At 38.4% G+C, this 22,016-nt stretch overlaps 1 protein-coding gene across 1 annotated transcript in view; it reads right to left on the bottom strand.

Annotated features, from left to right (window-relative positions):
• Positions 1-22,016, bottom strand: part of TMTC2 (transmembrane O-mannosyltransferase targeting cadherins 2) — a 398,246-nt gene that overhangs the window by 294,341 nt on the left and 81,889 nt on the right. The window lies entirely within an intron of this gene.

The following is a 22,016-nucleotide window of genomic DNA, read 5'->3' as shown; positions in this document are numbered from 1 at the left end:
GGAAACTGAGGCTTAGAGGAGTAACCTGCCCAAGGTCATAACTAGTAGCTGGCAAGCTGCAGAACCTGCACTTACATCCCAGGCTCCCAAGTTAACTTGCTCTGGATTTTTAGGCCACATTGCTTCTTAACGGACATAGCCTAGAAAGAAAGGGGCTTGGGCAGAAGTTTCAACCAAGGTTTCACCAAAGAGAATGATGAGGATGATACTAACAACCTCAGATAAGGTCTCTGAAGAAAATGCTGAAACTGATCCTGGCTGGCCTTTCTGGGCTTAGCATGGCTTTGAACAGTGGGGCACCCCCAGATGTAGCCATATCCTCAGTAGATACAGGAATGATCCTGAGGTCAGCCAGGGACACCCCAAGTACAGAGCAGAAGAGAGGACTGCAGGGCAGGAGTCCTCCCATGACTCCAAAGCTGTTTTTCTATTTCTGGTAACAAAATCTCTGACAATCTAGTGGAATGCATATTCTTGGTTAATCTAGGTATTTAGCTGTATTAAGGGTGTGTGAGGGCAGTGATGACAGGGAAAGGTAAGACACTAAATGAATTCAATGTACATCTATGTATCTACATCTGTTAGGCTAGATGCTAAATATTGAGTACTTTCAAATACACTATCTAATACAGTAGAAATAGAGGGAACTTTTTTTTCCCCAGTGATGTCTTTGTGCCAGGTACTATGATGAACAGTTAACAAATAAGTATACTGAGGTTCTCAGAGGTTAATCATATTCCTCAGGGTCACAGGGCTACTAAGAAGCACAGGCTCTAAACCCAGACCTGGACTTCATTACACCACTGTACCATACACCAAGAGAACACAATGATTACCCGGGACGTGAAATGGCTCTGGACTGCTGTGAGATTTCGGTTAACCCCTGCACACCCCGTCACCTTGGCTCTAACTCATAAAATCGCCGTATTTTTCAAATAATACTGTATTATTCAAATATACTACATTAACATGGCCCTAGTAAAGAAAGATAAAGGATGAAAGCTAAACCATGCACCTAATGTATACTCAAAATTAAACACAAATAGATTTGCCACTTCTCCCTCACAAAATTAAGTTTGCCTTATCAACTAAATGTATACCACTCTTCTACAATTCTTTGCCACCTGCTTTTTTTTAATTGAAGTATAGTTGATTTACAATGTTGTGTTAATTTCCGCTGTATAGCAAAGTGGTTCAGTTATACAAACATAAGTATATATATGCATTTTTTAATATTATTTTCCATCATGATTTATCACAGGATATTGAATATAGTTCCCTGTGCTATACACTAGGACCTTGATGTTTTGCCAGCTACTATTTTAAAGTCTATTCTCCAGTGGTTACATAGATTACAAATATCACTTCTTAAAATACTGTTTTTTAGTATATATAGAATTATGCCTAACTTCAGAAAAACACATTAAATTGAACACATCTGTCATTTAGTACAACTTTATTAAATGTGCTCTGCAGAATACGTTTTTTTCCCCTAACCACCCCAACAAAGTTATTCTTAGACCAACTACTTAAATTGCTAGAAGAGGCTGAAGTTAATTTTATCAATTTTTTTCACCAAAAGATAAAGGAGACTGTTGAGTAAGTTAAAATATATGTAAAGGACTGGAAATAAGTGGTCGTTATATGTATTAAAATAAATCCCACTAGCTTTCCCTGAAGTTTTTTCACTAGTAAAACCAGAAGCCAAAGAGTTCAATTTACCACCAGCCCCTTCAGCTGGTATTGGTCTATTATAAAAGTCCTTTTTTTGAATAGCAAATAAAATCATTCTTCAGCCTTGTTTCCAGATACCTTAGTAACCAGCTCTATTTAGTAAGCATTACCCCTCTCTAATGCTCAGTGCTTTCAAGAAAATACTGGCAAAGAATCTGGCCAGGTCACCTTGGCTACAGACACCCTCTCCTTCCAACAACCACCCTCTCCGTACTATCTTATCAAAATCCAACAACTTAAAAGGCTCATAGGAGGCCTCTCATACTCATCTCAGATACACACACTCGGTGTCTTCTGTGTGGCTGGCACTGCTCTGGGGCTCAGAACACTCTGGTATTCTAGCACATCTTATTACCTCTGAAAGGACAAAATCGCTGACACAAACCTGTATCTACGGATACAACATAAGAGGAGAAAGCAGGGGAAATTATTGAATCATGCTCCCCAGCTATAAACCTACGGAAGCCAACATTCATGTAAGGCAACCCAATCTCGACCTTACAGATACAAACACTAGGCTGAATACGGAACCAGGATATCAAGATGTGGGTGAGTTGTAGAGAGAATTTGTGGAATGAACAGGCTGCCTTACCAAATAATTTTCTCAACTTCTTCCATTTCAAGAGATTCATTAATGAACTATTCCAAGTTGCCTTACATTTCTTAGGATCCTAGGCTCCTTTTATTTTTCCAAAAGATTTCTATTGGCATTATTGCTACCTTCTCTGGCATGCTTACTGCAAGGCAGAGACTTAACAGTAGCTTTATATGAATATTCACGAGAATCCCATGATTACTGTTTTTTGTTTTTGTTTTTGTTTTTTTTGGCAGATGGAGAAACTAAAACTTAGTTAAGTAGTGTGGCTAAAGTCAACCAGTCAGTTAACTAAGGCAAGTCTGTCTTCCAACTCTAATCTTGTAACAAATATACTGTCAAGAGGTGGTTAGATTCACCTTCTCAAATTGGAATATCATATATTATGGTAATTGAAGGATCATTTTCGTACATTCATAATAGAATCCTTTATATAAAGTAGGAATACAAGTAACTCTTTTGACATAACACAAAATAAAACTGTAGACGCTTTTACTTAAAATGTAAAACAGCTGAATTCACAGGAGGTACAGTCAGTCCTCCATTTGTCTGTGGAATCAACATTCTCTAGGTAGGCAAGGCAGCGCTTGGCCTGTTCCTGAAATGTCACTAACGATATACCTCAATTTATTTCCCCTTTTTGTGTGTCAGTGGATAGATGTAGTGGAAGAGGGGAAACGTGAATCATTTATACCTTTAGAAAACAAAAGGGGAACCAAAGCGAGAGGACAAAGGCTAAAGGGAGGCGCTAGAAAGAAGGCGTGCGCCCCAGGCGTCGGCACTAGCTGAACAAATTGCAGGGCTGTGCCCTGTCCCACACGCCCGCCGAGGGCAGACAGTTGCCCCAGGATCAAGTCACATGTGCCTTCTTCTCACGCATCAACAGACCCTGTGCAAATAAGTGAACAGCTGCAAGTGAGTGACTATGGCACCCTGGAGCCATCAAATTGTAAAGAAGGTTTTCTATCAGAAAGCTGGAAATCAAACACGTGAAATTTACATTGTGGCTACAAAGCAGCTGACACTGAAAAACTTCCCCGAGAGATCAAGCAAGCATAAAAGTCAAGTCATTTTCCCAAGTCTCATATACAGTAGCTAAGCCTATTAAGAACATCGTAAGCGATGCTAATTGGTTCAGGGGTTACATATCGCTTTTGTTTGTTCCCATTGAGCCTTCACACACTGCAGTGAATTGGGGAGAAAGGCAGTGTAATAAATCTATCTGAAACAAAACAGCATTGGGATTTGGAAGATGCTAATGAGCTCCAGTGTTCCAACTTGAAAACCTCCCATGCCCACCCCGACATATTACTAACTCCTAAGTCATTTCTAAGGGGAGCAGGAAGAAGGCATGTAAAAATTCAAATCCTCATGCGTTAATTTCTTATTACAATGAATACGTTTAAAGGGAAATCAAGTGTCATTTGAGGCAGTAATACTAATTTAGTCATTTAGAATGAAAGCATGTTCCTCTGCATCTAAAATATTAAGGATAAATTGAGTTTGTATCATTTCACTGGAAAACTCCATCACCATTAATTAAATAATGCTTCTTAGATGTTATTATCTTCAAAGTAAATATGTGCCTAAATTTAGAACTGAAGCTGTGTTTTAATTAAAACAAAAAAAAAAAACGACTGAGTCAATCACTTTATTATCCTGGGATAAAGATTAGTGAGACATGTAAATGAAAGAACTACACAAAATACAAAGTCCTTTACAAATGTTAAGTATTATTTTGAGAGCTTAAGAACCCAAGACCTAGAAGGTGAAAGAGAGGGGATCCTAAAAAAGAAAATATTATTTTATCCTTTACATACCATTAGTCAGATTTGTGTAAATACCAAGTAATGAGGACATCGTGGAAACTATTCAGAATTATTAACCCATACAGCTATCCTGTAACTAAACAGTGAAATGGTTGTGTGAACTTATGTATGTGTGTATCTATCAGTCAAAAGGCGCCCTGCTAAAGGAAAGATAAACATACAGCACACTTGCAGAAATCACAAAGGGATTATAAGGACTGCACAACATATACTAATTTCACTTGACAAAAAATAGACCATGCCTTGTGGTCTGATTCAGATACTCAGCACATTTTAATTTATCATAATTTAAAGATGAATTGTACATATACTACATGGCAAGCACTCTGTATCTTTAGAAAATCAAAGATAATATTCCTCTCCTGACTTGTCTGTCTAAAGAAGGAAAGAAGGAAGAAAGGCAGGGAGGGAAGGAAAAGAAGGAACTTTTTCAAATACACTGAACCTGGTCCAGTAATTTACTTCTCCTCAGCAAAGTCAGCATCCCCTTCTTCTTTTTTTTTTTTTTAGTATTTTATCATTTTATTAAAAAAAAAAACTTTAAAACTCCAATGCCATTTGAAAGGTAGAATTTCTGGTGTTGTTTCACTGGAGTGCCAGATGGATGAATAGACTAATCTCTCTCTCTTGGGCCCCTACCATTTGGAGAGGAAGATAAATTACATTCTACGCAAGAATGTATGTAATGATATACTCACCCTTCCTGACAGCCTCGAGAAAAAATAAGCATAAAGCAAATGATGACAGGATGGTATTTACTTAATTTCCACTTCCTTACTTTACTCATATTTGTACAAAGGACTGCCACACCCAGTGACTCACATCATTTTGTCACCGAAATTATTCTGGTTGAGATTTTTTTTCTCTCCTTTCTTTTTCAATTTTCAATGTCTTAAGAAGGAAGGCTCAAGAAAGAGGGGGAAAAATGCAAGAGAAAAAGGAAACAGAACTACCTACCTATAGTCACACAGCATCCCCTTCTTCTAAAGAGGATCCATGAGAGGGGGGAAAATAAAGTGTTATCAAATGACAATTCCAAACCAAAGCAAAACGAGCTACTAATATTAGAGAAATTTCAAATCTTGAATCTTTCAAACAGGAACAGGAAACTACAGCCAGAGAGAAAACTAACTGCTACCAGCCCAACCCATCCCGCCACAAATGTCACAAAGTCTTGGGCTCAACATCAATAAGCACAGTACTCTGGCCCTGACAGCATGACCTTGGGTAGTTCACTCATTTTTCTGAGCAGTTTCCTCCTCTGTAAAATAAAGGATAATATTAATAATACTTGCCTTGCCTACTCCACAGGTTAAATGTGAAAAGCAAATACAATGCAACATAGAAAGCAAATGGAAAGCATAATCTATCACAAACTCTTACGTATTCCTATCATGATCTCACAAAAGACTCAAGGTTACACTCAAAGAAGGGAAGATGAATCAAAGGCCCATCAGTCAGAATTCTTTCTATAGTATTAACAGCACAAATTTCTTTAGATTCCCTGGCTTTTTTCATCACTGCTGTTTCTTCAGAGGTGATCAAGAACCAGAGTTGCTTGCATATCTTAGTAGAGAGACTGACCCAGTCAATATTTCTACATAATTTTGAATCAGGTATGGCATTGCACTTCAAGTCAATACTGTTCATATTAGATGGAAAGACAAACTTTGTTTAACGAATCTGTTCATTGCTCATGTTGCTAATGCCATTAATATACCATAGTAATATTTATGTATAGAGCCCACGTGTTTATCTCTTATTTCAAATGTTTCTTGACCATAATAGTATACGTAAACCTACTGGATCTTCCCTCTTTATTAACAACTTCTGGAGTTCAGCATTCGCATATTTAGAGCCTGAAGGATGCAATTCTTCTTCTCCCCAGACTGCTCTGGATGCTCTTGATCATTTGGCAAATCCCTACTTCCTACACCTGCCATTCGGAAGATTAAAAACAAAAAAAACGCTTAACTTTGTTTATCCCATGTTTCAGTGGCTGGTTTCAAAAAGACAAAAGGAATGAATCGAGAGATTTTTAGGAAGCCATTTGGCACAAGGAAACGCTTTATCACCTGAAAGGAGCATCCCTCAGTGGGTTGGGAACATCTGGTGACAGACAGAAATAGGAAACAGGCTTTCCTTTAAAAGTTAATTCAGAGCTCCTTGGCTCTGAAAGGGAAGAGAGGGAAAAGCTGCAGGGGTTTAGAACTTCAGAATTCTAAGCAAAGGAGACACAGAATAGGCCAAGAACCCAACAGCAGTTAAGTGCTCACGGTTAGTGCAGTGTGAGATGTTAAGGACATAATTATAACATACATTTTCCAGAGTCCCTACAGTGCCAGCTAGAAAAGATGGAGACATTAGTTCTTGAACGTGAAAAGGCTCTGGGAGAGATGTGAGGAAGGAAAGGAAAGCAAACTAAGCTAGTAATCTTTTTCTCATCACACTAGGGAGACTGCAATTGAACAAACTATAAAAAGGTAAAAAGACATATGCAAGACACAAAGGAGCACGTAAGAAGGGGACCTACTGGTGGGAGGGGTGTGGGTAGACTGCAAAGGGGAAAGGGTATATATTTACAATCCCAGCATTGCCAATCCCGCACCCTGGCAACCCCGCTACGCACATTCCTGCAGTTCCCAGCCTACCAAACGTTGCTATTAAAAACAAACCCCGTAACCCCGAGAACTGCGTCCTCAATAAATATATGCTATCTAACCTCAAGTTTGCTGGTAGCTACAGGTACCTGCAATGATGTAAGAATGTTGAATATTTCCATTGAATTCGTGGGAAAATACTTATTTTTCTTATTCCAAATATCTATATAAAGGGTCAGAAGAAGTCCTGTCCTGTCATCTCTGTACCAGAATATTTCTATAAACTGTTCTTTCCCAAAATAAAAAGCACTTTACCCAAAAGATGTTTCTAAAATGTTACATAATAATATAATAATAGAAGGTTGTTTTTTTTTTTTATCAAGTCATATTTGAAATACAGAAGCAGACCTGACTTTTTTTTTTTTTTTTTAAGGAAACCCATGACAGACTTTTTGTATAGAAATCACTGGAACACTACTGGGACGCTGGCTAGTCTATTCCTATCTCACACCAAAATGCCATTTTGGGAAAGCACATTTAACTCTCTTAAAAAAGGAAACACACTTAATCAGAAGGGAGCGAGGAAAGACAAGTTCAGCCCACTGTTCCTCTAAGGACATGTAATGTTCAATGCCTGTTTTTAATCAGCTAAGAGAATTATATACACACAAACCTGTACCGATATGATAAAATAAATTAGCTCAAAGGTAACTGTAAAAGATAAAGACCTTAAGAAGCAAATCTAGCAAAGAGCAGTCTCAGAAGGTTTAGCAAATCCTAACACTACAGGGAAAAATATAAATTCATTTACATTTATAGATGGATTCTGTATTATACGAACCCTTTTAGAGTGAAAGTCTAAACATCATTATAAACAATTCCTTAATAGTATCTCCTTTCCAAAACAGAAACAGTTAAATACCAAAAAAGGTATTACACGTAAAGTGGAAATTCAGTGCAGAAAATAAGTCCAATGACATTTCATGAATAATACCCGTCAGTCGTCCCATCCAACTCAGACCATCTAAAATTAACTCTGGGAGGAAAAAACACAGGAATACAGAAAATGATAAAAACTGCTTTGCCTGGTAGATAGTGAAAATATGAAAAGGAAACACATTTTTACCGGTTTTCATTGGGTATAATCATTAAAATGTACAAACCCACCATCCAACCAAGACATAACATGTGTTAGAAAGAAACAGCCAGATGAAGGTCACTGGGCAAACAGAACAGCATCAGAGCTAAACACAAACTCTATTGTTATATAGTCTTCTACAGCACAATAAAGACAAATAAAAAAAAATGAAGCACTTTCCACTTTCTCCAGCTTGGGATAAGAAAACTGCACGAGGAATTCATTTTTAAATGCTATAGACATAAATCAACTACAGCATAACTGAAGAGTAAAAATGTTCTTAGAAAGAAAAAAATCTACAGGATCCCTTGGAGTTGGTGTTGTTCCCTCTCCAAGGTCCTCACAGAGACAGAGGAAATACCTCAGGAAGAGTTCTAAGGGGCCTGAGACATCTTATTCAAATGTGATGGAGTAAGTCACTGCTGGAGACAAAAAGAAGAGATGTAGCAAGCAATATTCTAATCAAGGAATCCCCGGTAAATGAGAGTCAGCAAAGTCCACATTTCAACACTCATCATTGGCACTACTTCAAAATAATGACAGAGGCTCATTTTTTCCCCAAAAATGTAACCAAAATCTGTTTCCCTATCAGAAATACCAGCTGGTGAAAATGACTCTCAAAGTACAAACTGAAGGAAATTCATTCAGTACCACTGATCTCAGTGTCAACATGAATAAAATGACAGCAATGAAAGAAATAAAATAATCCTCACTTCTGAACTGTGAGAACCACTACAATTTATTGGGCAATATCTAGTGTACTACACCTTGTGACATCTTTCCATTATTGCCTTATACTGTAATTAAAATTGGGGAGGGGGAGATAATTACCTTTCCAGGTGTATATATCGTAATTTCTCAACTAGATTATAATTCCTTTGAAGAAGGAAAGTAGAAGTTTAGATGCTTCTTTTTTTTTTCCTAACACTCTGCACACGTAGAGATAGAAACATATAGAACCATCTGATCTATTGCTTCTTAATAGAAAGGAAACCTCAGCAAACAGAACACAAGGAAATCAAAAGAAGCTATCAGCCAAACAACAGTCAGGTTATCAGGGCAGCTTAATTTTCTATATTGTTCCACAGCCAAAAAATTCAGAAACACCTTAAAGACTGTCTCTGCAGTGACCAAAACTTGGAAAGAAATCTAAAAATCAGAGAGGATACAATAAAAAGCAGTCTTGCCTTCTCTCAGAATTTTAATATTTACATAAATCTCAAATTGAAATAGAGACATAAACTCCTACCCAGGGCCTTCCACCTACCAGAGAGTGAACAAACATCTGCAGAAATGAACCAGCTCTGTTTGAAAGCAAAGAGCTTTACTGCCAGTGACTTGGTAAACCAACTAATATTCACAAGACACAAGGAAAAGAAAAGTTACATTCTCACATCCCAGTGCAGAAGAACATGCTCTGATTTGTTCTGTTTTGTTTTTAGTTTTTTTTTCTTTTAGATTAAAAATTAAAATAGCTGATACAAAGAGAAAGAAGAAGAGGGCTCAGGATTAAGCACAGGACAGGGGAATTCCTTTTCCAATAGATTTCCCAATTCTGACAAAAATCAAAGCAAAATGGAATTTGTTCTCTGCATCTTCCCCATCTAATGTTTTGGTGCTCAAGAAATTCTCCAGCAGCTTCAGGCCCTAAGGAGAGCTTGCAAAGTAAAACTGAGTCCTTTCCCATTGACCTGTATCTTGATGAATCCTCCATCGCTGTAGGTTTAAGAGAAACAAAAACCACAAGGAAGGTAGGGTAAATTTCTTCCCTTCTGTGCCAGGTAAGAGCCTTCGACTACTCACTCTTATCATTCCCAAATGGAAATGGAAAATAAAGAAGACGTAAAAATTATAACCTAGGTTATTTTCTGGAAAATCTCATGTGACTGGAACAAAACACACACACACACACACACACACACACACACGCAGAAGAGAAATCGATAACACACAGAAAGCTCCAGGGCAGAATTCTGCAATAGAGCTGATGTTCTCCACTAAGGAAATTAATATGCTGTTAACTCTAGCTGAATATTTGCTGGGAAGATTAAAGACCAAAAACCAATAAATGAAGCATGGAATTACCCTGACAAAACGCTAACCTCACATTTCCTAACCACTTTCGAACTTCCAGATAGAATCCAAAAGGAAGTCAGCCTTGGTCTACAGCTGGAGGGAGAAAGAAGTGAGGTGGCCTTAAGATACTTGAGAGAGAGAAAGGCTAGAGTGTTGCTTCCTTTTAATGTCTACCAAATCAGCCAGGCCATTGGTAGTGAAGCAGGACACCAGGGCCCATGAACAAATTGTGGCCCTCTATTAATTTCTGACAGGGTAGGAGGAAACATGGATTTTATCAAGCCACAGGAGCATAGCAATTACATCAGACCGAACACCCAACTCCACCTAGGGGGTATACTTACCAATAACGTACCATGTCAACTTCATTCTACTTTCTAAATATGCAGTCCTTCTACAACACAGCCCGTCTTCTCCTGGGTACAATGCCCTAAACAATGCCTTTAAAGGGGGTTTTCATACTCCCAAGGAGGAAAGTTGGTACAAGATAATCAACTAGGTATGGGAGAAATATATTGAGGCTTCTATCTGTATCTCTTTATTTTAGTTTCCATTTTTATAGGCTTATCATATACAAGATATATTACTACAGTATTATATGTATATAATGTATTTTCCAAATATTTATAGTGTACATGTGTTCCAAAATATTTTTGGAATGGTAGAGCAAATTGGTCAAAACAAGGGAAGAATAACTACCAGCATACAGGCAGGCCTACTCTATATATTCCCATCGGCTGAGGGTAATTCATGTCAAAAATGGCTGTAGTCAGAGCCTCATCCTTGTGTATTCCATTCTAAAGTCTCCAGAGGACTGTTATAAACATTATCCCATGACAACTTCTCTCAACTCTGTGACATAGCAGGTAGATGGGGTGCAGTCCCAGTTTTTAACAGCTGAGAAAACCAAGAAATGGGAAGGACAACGTGAGGTTGATTCAGTCCTCTTCCCCAGCCTGTGCTAGAGGTTTGTACCCTGTACAAAAATCACCTCCTTGAGGATCCTTCAAGTGCTGGAAAAACAACAGTAAATTATACTCCTCCTGAAATGATAACTTGGTAGTGAGCCTTCCTCCCCCAGATTTTCACAACAACATAACCATTCATCCAGCCAGGTTAAAAATCATGAGTGTCAGTCCCTCACTGAGAAGAACGTGAATTTAGGTAGAGAAGAAAGTGAATTTAGGTAGAGAAGAAAATCAGTGACCTACTAAAGGAAGTGCACAATCAGAATTCCACAGATGGAAAAAAAAAAGAAAAGAATTCCACAGATGGGACACACTTCTACTCTCTGAGCTACAAATATCCTAGTGTCAGGTCACAGCCAATGAAAAAGAAGGTCTGTCTCCATCCACCCACTTCATGTTTGTATTTGAGAAGGAGACAAAGCCGAGGGGCAAGAGGCAAGGGAGGATCTTTAAATTGGCCTTAGGACCACTCAGTGTCTGTCTGTCCCTCTCTCCCTCTTCCCTTCTCTTTCTCTGTCTCTGTGTGTCTGTCTCTCTCTCACACACACTCACTCACTCACACACACACACTCACACACACACACACACACACTCACACATCCAACTTCTTGTAGAAAGAGCTACCAAAATATTACTTAAAAGCCAAAAACCTGCCCTACAACTAGACAATAGGTTTGTCTTCTCATGCCATGAACCAAGTAAGGACTTTTATTTAATACATGACCTGCCTTACTTACTTTAGGGCCTATTAAGTTTCCCCCAAATCCAGGAAGTTACTCAAATCCATTTAGCACCCAATCTCATTTGCCCTTAATTGAAGCATTTCTAATCAAAAATGCTTCAATTAAGCATTACCCAATCTTCATTGTAAAAGAAATTGCATAAACAAGCTTATCAAGCCAACTAGCCTGTCAACATGAGATTTACTGCACCCATGAAAGAAGAAGTGGAAGCATCCCCCCCGCCCTAAACCCTACATACTACTTCTGTACATAAAGGGGCATTCAATATTTTTTGTTAATTTCATTGCAATAAATATGTCACACTATCAAAATTAGGAATAAAGAGGCTACTCAGAAGTAACTCAAAGGTACTGTGTATCACACAAGCCTTGAATCCCAACCCTTTAAACAGCCATCTACATCATACTTCGTCAGGAAAGGATAAAGAGTATCAGTGGCCACAGGACACAGATTTCTCTCCACTGTCCTCTTTTCAGAGACAGTGCGCTTCAGTGACTATGCCAAACACTGATCTCAGAGTTTCTGTTTCAGAATGTGGCTTTGTAACCAGCACCCCAAAGTGGTGGCAGGAGAGGCCTTTGACCTGCACTGGCTTCAGTCAACACGTCCATAAGACGAGAATGGCAGTGCTGGTCAAAGAGGTCTGTAACGCATTCCTGATCCTTCCATTAGCCAAGCACCAGGAAGGCGCACAGAACTCTCAGCTGAAATGCAGATTCAGTGTCTTTCAAATAAAGCCAGTAATAAATTCTGGGGCCTATATTTACCAAGGTCAAACACACACCAAGCATGAGGTCCACAGAATTTTTTCTTTTTGTTCAATCAGTTTCATCAAACAGTAGATAACCATATTGTAAATATTTCCTAAACCTGAGGTCACTGAACCTGCTCTCTCTTTTTCAGCACTCTTATCATACCTTTATCCAATATTCATGGTCCGCAGTGTTAACGTGGAGGCTGAGATCATCTATTTTTTAGGAACCCAGAGTTAAAGACTAAGGATTAAAGCAGCTTCCTAAGGAGCATCTGTCCATCGTTAAGAAGCATTGAGGCCAAAAATTCAGTTCTTCACTGTTTGTTTATTTATGTTAATGATGTGATTGCTACTTATTTCAAAATAAATAGAAATGTTAAGAGGCTCTTCTCCGGGGGTGGTGGGTCTTCAATCCTAGTAGTTCAGTTTAAGACCACCAATGTGGTCTTTGGAGAGGACCCTGCTTTCTAAAGCACACAGTTGTAAACAGCAACTGGTTGAAGGACTAATTAGCATTAAACAGGCCCCACGAATGAACAGCAAGATGACAAGGGTCACTAAACTAAAGAAGAGGTCGAGATACCCCAGTCCCACAGGACAATGCCCAAGGTACCCATGCAAATTAGGGAAGCAGACCAGGCATGTAGGGGATGAGCAGTTGGACAGAAAACCTCCAATCCTCCTTTCACTTTGTCTCCTAAAAAATAAAAGGAAAAAAAAAAGAAAGGAAGAAAAGAAAACCAAATGGCCCACTTCTTCGGTGCAGCAATAATTAGTAATCACTTCTGTCCAGGAGAAACAACAAATAAAAGGCAGCTAAGAACACTGCAATGGTAACTAAGAAGAATTAGAGAATACAATTAAGCATCCATGTTAAGATGGGCAGCGGTTTTCTCCCACGACATCCCAGTATTTCTACCACAAAGAGGAAATCGGTGCAGCTAACTGCCAACTTGTTGAATTTTTTTTCCGTTGAAGAAAATAATAAAGAACAAACTCCACACACATCCTCTATTCAGAAGTGACAAAGAACCCCTTTTTCAAAATGTACTATGGGACTGTTGGTTTTTTCATTTTCCAAGCAGTAAAAACCTTTCCTTCTTCAAATTACTGCAAGATAACTACAGAAATTTGATTTGGAAAAGTTTGAGAGAGATATTTTCAGCATTTGGAACACTGTTAACTTTGATCTGATCATCAACCATAATCCCCTGCCCTGTTTTGATCTGTTGGGTTTTTTTTTTTTTTCTTTTAATCCTACTTTTGTTCATAGCCAACTTGGGGAAAGTTTTAGCTGTCCCGAATGAGAATAGACTCTATATCAGCCATCAAATTGCTTAAGGTCAGAAAATATTTATAACTGTAAAGGCAAAAATTTTCCAAGATAACACAAAAAGAAACAGAAGTTCAAAAAACTCAAAATAAAATGTAACGTTCATTAGTCATTCATTATTCTAGCCCTACTTTCTAAAACAGAAAGTTGTTTTTATAACAAAAACAAATGAGAGACAACCTTAAGAAACTTCTCCTCCAACTAGACAGCAACTTAAGAACAATTGTTTGCAGCCAGAAAGCCCATTAATTCTACTTACAAAAAAAAAACTTCTGATATGTTGAAAAATCAACAACAAAAAAGGAAGATGAGATAGAACATTTTTATTCGAATATGTAAGTACATTTCGTGTCCCATGCATTCTCTGAGAACACAGATACATTCTTATCACAAAACTGAAAAATGTTAGTTCAAATTTCTCTTGGGGAAAACACTATTTTTTTGGTTTATATTTCTAAGATACTTTTTTAACAGTACATTTCCTAATCGTTCTCCATCATTCCATTTGACTGTGAAAGAATGTGCAAATTAACTTTACGAACTTCCCTTACATGCTACTTATGCGTTTTATATATTCATATCACAAGATATCAGTATAATACATAGAATTTATACCATGTATTCAATAGTATCTGTATTATATGAACTTTCAATAAAAGAGGTAGGGATTGCTGTCAAAAAACAGCACTGAGTCTGATATTTTAGGGAACTTAACTCAAAGCCATCTACTCTATATTTTTCACAAAAGGGAAAAATGAAATAAAGTTATTTCATTGCTCTTTGAAGCTAGAGAAGGCTACTTTTCTTAGATGTTAGATCAGTTAAACTCATTTGATTAATGAAAATGAGCAAGATATTCTCCTTCACTCTAAGATTATTCAAAGCAGACAAGTAAGGAGCAGTTTTGCATTAAACACTTAAAATAAAGGTTTAAAAAGCAGATACTGGCAAATGCTTATATTGTGCTTTGCTCAATTCATTAATGATCTTACAGTGGGTGTGGAAGTGCTAAAAGGGAAACAGAAAAGACGGAGAGCAGATAACTAGTCAAAATAACCTTTCCGGTAATTAAATATTTACAGATAAATGGTTCAGAAAGGAACTTACAAAACATCCATCTTTGAAGGAACAACCCCTACTCTGGAGGAGAAATGTGATCAGTGAGACTCCACTAATGCTAGAACTACTGCATGTAACATCCTAAGAATGTGGCTATTTTGTTTCATTGCTACGCTAAGTGAAATTGCAGAAAGATCCCATCTATTGTCACACCTTCACTATTGTTGATTACAGTACAACCTATACTTGCTAGTATATACTTTTTTTTTTTTTTTGCGGTACGCGGGCCTCTCACTGTTGTGGCCTCTCCCGTTGCGGAGCACAGGCTCTGGACACGCAGGCCCAGCGGCCATGGCTCACGGGCCCAGCCGCTCCACGGCATGTGGGCTCTTCCCGGACCGGGGCACTAACCCGTGTCCCCTGCATCGGCAGGCGGACTCTCAACCACTGCGCCACCAGGGAAGCCCCTTCTAGTATATACTTTCTGAATAACAGAGATATTCATCATAAGCTCATCCTGGCAGGTTTTACAATGTACAGCTATGCCCTGAATATTAAGTTTCTCCATTATAATAAATGTGAGTTACATCTGAAAGGCTTATCATGTGAAATATTCTTATTTGCTATCTTCTATGAGTGATTACATTAGAATAATCTATTTAATAGATCCTATTTGATATTTTACATCCCCTGCCTAAATCCTTCAGCATCTCCCCTTTGGCAAAGTTACCATAAACCCATCAGCATCTGGTTTTTGCCAACCTTTCCCACCTCGCCCCCGTCACTACCAACATAATTATGCAGCACTGCAACCATTTCCAACTTCCTTACACTTTCCACTTTGCCACGATGTCAGGATTCTTTGCCTGATAGTGCTATGTTCTCTGTCTGGAATGTCCTCAGCCACACTGCTTGCCCGGAGAGCTACTCAGCCTTGAAGTGTAAGAATTCTTTTCTTTTTTTTTTTTTCCGGTACACGGGCCTCTCATTGCTGTGGCCTCTCCCGTTGCGGAGCACAGGCTCCGGACGCGCAGGCTCAGCGGCCATGGCTCACGGGCCCAGCCACTCCGCGGCATGTGGGATCTTCCCGGACCGGAGCACGAACCCGTGTCCCCTGCGTCGGCAGGCGGACTCTCAACGACTGCACCACCAGGGAAGCCCGAAGTGTAAGAATTCTTAAGTGACTGACAACCACAATAAAAGGAACTCTCCAGTTTAATACTTAGCAAGCCTTATTTCAAACTTCTTCAGAAAGATGAAGCTGAAGAAGAGAGAAGACTTTGGACAGACCTAGAATGCTCAATATTTAATAACGTGCCCATCACGGCTCTCTAGGCATGGCTGAGAGATAATGAAACATTGTAAGATACCATCTCTGCTTTTAAACTATGTAAAATATCATCAGGGCAGTAAGATTCTTCTACATAAAATAATTAGTAGACACTAACAAATGTGACCAAAAAACAAGGGATGGGAATAAGAATGATGAAGATGTATATACTATTTTACAATGTATATAGTAATTTCCATATATTACCAAATCTAATCCTTGTAACTTAATGAAGGAGTGATTTTATATTATACCCAACTTACTGAAAGTAAAAATGAGTCAAAAGGTTATACAACTCTTTTTAGGATGGATCTGGGACATGATTCTAGAACACTAATATAACTCATTCTCACTTCACTTTCTCAACATGGTACAACCCCATAGAGAAAGCAGACAGAGGAAAGGGACCCTGATACGAGGGACCATTTGGAGAATGGGAAGGATCTGGAAAGAGAGAAAATAGCTAAGCTTTTCTATTGAAAAACAATGAAAATAGTATGAACATCAACAATTTTGGAGACAGTGAAGAGAGGAATCTGCAAGAGAGAAACATTCAGCTGGGGAACCAGTACCTAAAGAGATGCAAAGCCAAGAAAAAGCGTTTGGAATGAGACAGTGTATAAGTCTGCAACTGGCAGCTTGTGGGCGAGTCAACATCAGATTTAAAGAATTTGAGAAAGACGTTTTAAATAATAGCCTCCAGTACATTTCATTGGGAAAACCTCACCAGGATTCACCATGAATTTAACAGTTCGGCAGCTGGAGAAACTTGGACTTAAACACATAAAGGAGTGGAACTTCCTGCATCCTTTGTAAAGATGGCCACAAAACAAAAAAATAAATGCACCCTCTAAAGATTTCTTTTAGACATTACACAGTATGGAAAGAGGAACGCATTCCTAGGATATTTCACTTTGATTCCTTTGTTTCACTGCCTTATTATGTCAACAGAAATGTTTCCAACAGAACAGCTTATTTATCTTATTTTAATAACCAACCAAGTGGTATATACTGATTGCTACAAGCAGGAGAACCGTGAGCGCCTGGTTTTCTAGAAGAATCTGAGTCCGTGTTTGCTATTCTGCTGTAGTTATTAATTATGCCCCCTTTCACTCTCAAAATCTAGCTTAGACAATAAATGATAAGGTCTTTCTAGCTAGAAGATACTACAATGAACACAGCAATTTCAAGGCTGTGATGGAAGACTTCCTGTTACACAACCCTAAGGGGCACCATTCACACTATGAATATGGCACCCCTGGAGCTGTGTCACACAAAGGAAGAGGGAACCAAGAGATCAAAGCATGCTGGCTGGTTCCTACTTTCAGGCAGTTTTAGGTATACTTTTCAAAGCTTATTTTACATGACGCACCTTTGTGCCACAGATTTTAGTATCTAAACTAAATCCCCAGCAGGAAACAAACAAAGATAAAATGTCCAGGTGACCTGAAAACTAGGATACACCCAGAGTGGAAACAGGACGCTAGCATTCCCTGGGGACTTGTATCAACCACACCTGGTAACGCCCAGGAACCATCAGGAAGGCCTACACTGGCCCTTTCCTCTCTTTGCTCCGTGCTATGTTATGTTTAGCATATATATGTTAAAAAAAAAAATCTAAACATAAAACAGGTACTATAGGAAAGGCTAACATGAATAAGCCAAGACATTCCTAACAGACATTAGCTAATATTGATATTTATGTACATATCACTGGAAACTCAATAAAAGTTGGTTCAATTCAATGGGATACTCTATACATACACATACTTAATTTTCTTGGTAAAACCAGAAACAGGGTTTAACACACACATACAGACAACCCATTTCCAGTTTTTTCCTAAATTATGTTTCCTCTTAAAAGGAAAGAACACGATCCTCTCAAAAAAAAATCTGCCAAGCCCTCAACTTGAGACTAAAGAAACTGAAAGATTATAAATGTGTCAGAGAAAAATCAATCAAGCATAAAAGCAAAACGGGCTGAGTTTTGTCTCCTTCTATTAGATATGACTTGGTACATTTACATTCCCTACCACAGTGTTATTAAAAAAGGAAGAAATATGAGCATCATTATACATCACAGGCTTTTACTGCTACTAGAGACTAAGGCTGGCCTCAAGCAGAACATTTTTATTCTCCAGTAAAAATATTTTTCTTTTTGAGATTGCGAAAGAGTTCAGTGACCATTATTAGTTACCTAGAACTCCATGTACTTCATGAGACCTAAAATCAGCTATAATCACAGCTCAAGTTCTCTCTTAAGTTTCCCTTCATTTGCACCTCTCACAAGGTTTATTCTTCTAGGCCCTCACCCGTGGCTCCTGAATATGGGAATCCTGTTTCTAACTATCCGATTCAGGCCCTAAAAAATAGGCAGTCCCGCTTTAATTTTTTTCCTTATGGTTAAATTAATATTTTCATTAGTAGCAAAATCAACCCTAAAATAAAATCCTATTTATTAATGGCATTTTGGGGTCAATCTTACCAATCGCAATAGTCACAGTTTATTTGGAAGTTGAATGGAAATCAAGTAGAGGGTTTGTGGCAGAAGCACCATGCTGTTACTGATATATTTCCCCTTAATGCTTTACAACAGAACACCCGGTTTGGGCCAAGGACATGAAGACTCAAAGACTATTTCTCAACCTCCCTGGTAGCTAGCTGTGCCCATGTGATCAATTTCTAGCAAAGGGGACCCAGTAGAATGGATAAGGACAATTTCCAGGTCCTGCCTTTGGAGGAAAAGTGGTGCCACCCACTTCCTCTTCCCCAGTACTGCCTTGAGTGGAGACACAGTGCTAGAGGGCATGGCAGCCATCTAAGAAATGAGATAAAAGCCCAGTCTTGAGGATGGAAGGAGTTCTATCAGTCTTCGATAGGAATTTTTATGTGAGAGCAAAATAAACTTCTATCACCCTGAGGTCACTGTTACTTCGGCTTATTTTAAAAATAGCAGCTTTGGGACTTCCCTGGTGGCGCAGTGGCTAAGAATCCACCTGCCAATGCAGGAGACACGGGTTCGATCCCTGGTCAGGGAAGACCCCACATGCTGCGGAGCAACTAAGCCCGTGCGCCACAACTACTGAGCCCGCACGCCTAGAGCCCGTGCTCCGCAACAAGAGAAGCCACCGTAATGAGAAGCCCGCGCACCGCAATGAAGAGTAGTCCCCGCTCGCCACAACTAGAGAAAGCCTGCGCACAGCGGTGAAAACCCAATGCAGCCAAAAATAAATAAATAAATAAATGTATAAAAAATAAATAAATTGATCTTTTAAAAAATAAATAAAATAAAATAGCACCTTCAATCTATAAACTGATGACTATATCAACTGTTCTCTTCATGTCTCTTCATTTCTAGGTAAAATAATAGAGGAAAAAGGTAAAGATATCCTGGATGAAAGAAATATTCTTCCTAACCATTGGCAGGGCAATACCAATTCTAAAAAAATGCGATTCTCATACTTAAAAAATACATTTACATATAACAGCACAACAAGCGATTACTCTTCATTCTGACACAGAAACATCTTCCCTAAAATTCTCATCTCTGAAATTGCCTGGGAAAAAGAAAAGGTAACATCTACTTTAAGAAAATGGAAAAAGAAAAGAAAAGGTCTCCAGGGGCCACTTCAGGGCTCAAGCATTAATGTTCTGGCTAAAGAAATACCCCTTCTCATTTTGCTGTGGATAAATTACATGCTAGAAAAGTTTTCTTTCGTCCTCCGCACATCAACCACTACCTAGGAAACTCCAACAGTCCAAACAATATTCATTATTTATCACAAATCAACAGATATTTTATCACAAACTGCAATACAATCAAAAGAACGTTAGGTCGAGCAGTAACAGATCACTGCCAAGCTTTGGACTGTATATAATTTGAAACAAGACTCTAAAACTGCCAAAAAGACACAGAAGCTGGTAGTCCCTGGTGACAACCAATATAACTAACTCAGGAATAACTGTGGGGAGAAGCGTGTGGGAGAGAGTCTAGAAACAACCAAGCAACATATAACATTTTCACTTGGGCTCAATTTTTGCATCAAAAAAAAACACGTGGCATATAAATGATATGAAGAAAAACTATAATCTACACATACATCAAAATACCAAACTACATTTAAAACTAAACAAAACAAAAAACCACCTTCTTTCAAACCTATGTCAATAAAGAAATACAAGGACAATTTTCTAAAGTAATCAGTAATTACCCTGCCTCTTTGTTTCACACCTAGGAAAGAAATATCCTCACCTAGCCCAGCATCACTTTCAACAGCTGAATAATTCAACAGATGGTTAATGAAAACAAAGACCCAGCAGAGAATTTGAATACTTATAAAATTCCACAATTTCTTGGGGAATTAGCATTATTTGGCTTAGCTTTTGATTCCAGGAGAAAAAGAATTCAATTTATTTGAGGGTAGGGAGGGTGGGGACAGGAAATACTCTAAATTAATTATTCACTGTTCACCTTAACAGAAGTCAAAATTTTCTACCTCCTGCAATGATGTAAACTACTTCCTATGTCTACCATCACTAGACAGCAGAACCATCAGTAGAACGTTCTGCAATAATGGAAATGTTCTGCACTGTATAAGCCACTAGTCAAGAGAATTTAAGGAGCTCTGGAAATGTGGGTAGTGCAATAAGGACTGAATTCCTTATTTCTTGAATTAATTGGAACATTCGGCCAGTGGCTACCGTATTGGAAACACAAGTCCAGATGGAGTTCCATTTCCACCATCTTTCAAGTCTCCACTCAAACACTATCTCCTCTACGAAATATTTCCAGATCCTGCAGCATAGAAGTTAGCCCTCTTTCCTCTGGTATGCCACAGCAATTTAAATATACAGAGAGAAGCTGCATGGGTTAGGTCAGCAAATAAGGCAAAAATTTAGTTTCATCAAAATGACTAAGAATCCCATACAAAGAAGACCAGTAATTCCTAAGCCAGTTTTTCTCCCAAGTTGGAAACACATTCCCAAATGTTCAACACCATTCCTGATTTGTTAAACACCAAATGCAGTAGCAGATTTACATTTAAGGGCCGCTATGTAAGAACAATCTACATTTAGATATCCAATTGACAGCAGCAGAGGGAGAGACACAATGCGAACGAAACTAACGTGAGAATCACAGGTATTCTGGTGCAAACGTGAATGCAGTACAGAGGAACCCATGCAACAGCATCTCTTCCTCTTTCCTTATCTACTGCTACTCCCCTTTTTAAGCTTACCTACCTTTCTTCCTTAACTAGCTACTTCCCTTCCAGCCTCCCTCTCTCTATTCTGCAACCATTCTAGATGTTTGAATTCATGCAAATTAAATGCAGGTAATGCATTTCCACTAAAATAGTGCTTATCACTTTCTATTGTTCATTATTTATAACCTCTCTGTCCTACTCAATTATTTATCTTTGTCTTACCCATGTCAATATAATTTGTATTGTTGTCAAATGCAAAAGTATTGCATTTAAGCCAAACCATTATTTGTTCTTATTTATAATGAAATTAAGGACTGGTTTGAAAGCAAGGGTACTGAACTCCTAAGCCTTCAGTGCCCAAGCAGGTTTAAGAAAAAAAGAAAGGTGCTCTGTCTAACATGTGACAGTCACTACCAGTCCTGCTGGTGATGCCACGTGGTGATGTAAGGTCAGGCTTGCCAGCTCTTTCAAGTTTGCAAGGGAAGCCGGAAACTCAAGTGTTTATTTAAAACCAAATTTATAAATGTTTAACTTATTCAATTAAAAGGGGAAAAAACAAAATAAAATAAAATAAAACAAAAAACAAAAAAAATGTTTGAATGTATCAAACAAATATCCTCTGGCAAGATCCTGCCATGGATTTCTGATCTCTG

The sequence above is a fragment of the Delphinapterus leucas genome, chromosome 11, assembly GCF_059928025.1.
Source record: "Delphinapterus leucas isolate spDelLeu-1000000601 "Yukka" chromosome 11, BTC_Dleu_Yukka2, whole genome shotgun sequence".
NCBI lineage: Eukaryota > Metazoa > Chordata > Mammalia > Artiodactyla > Monodontidae > Delphinapterus > Delphinapterus leucas.
This window is presented reverse-complemented; position numbering and strand designations above follow the sequence as displayed.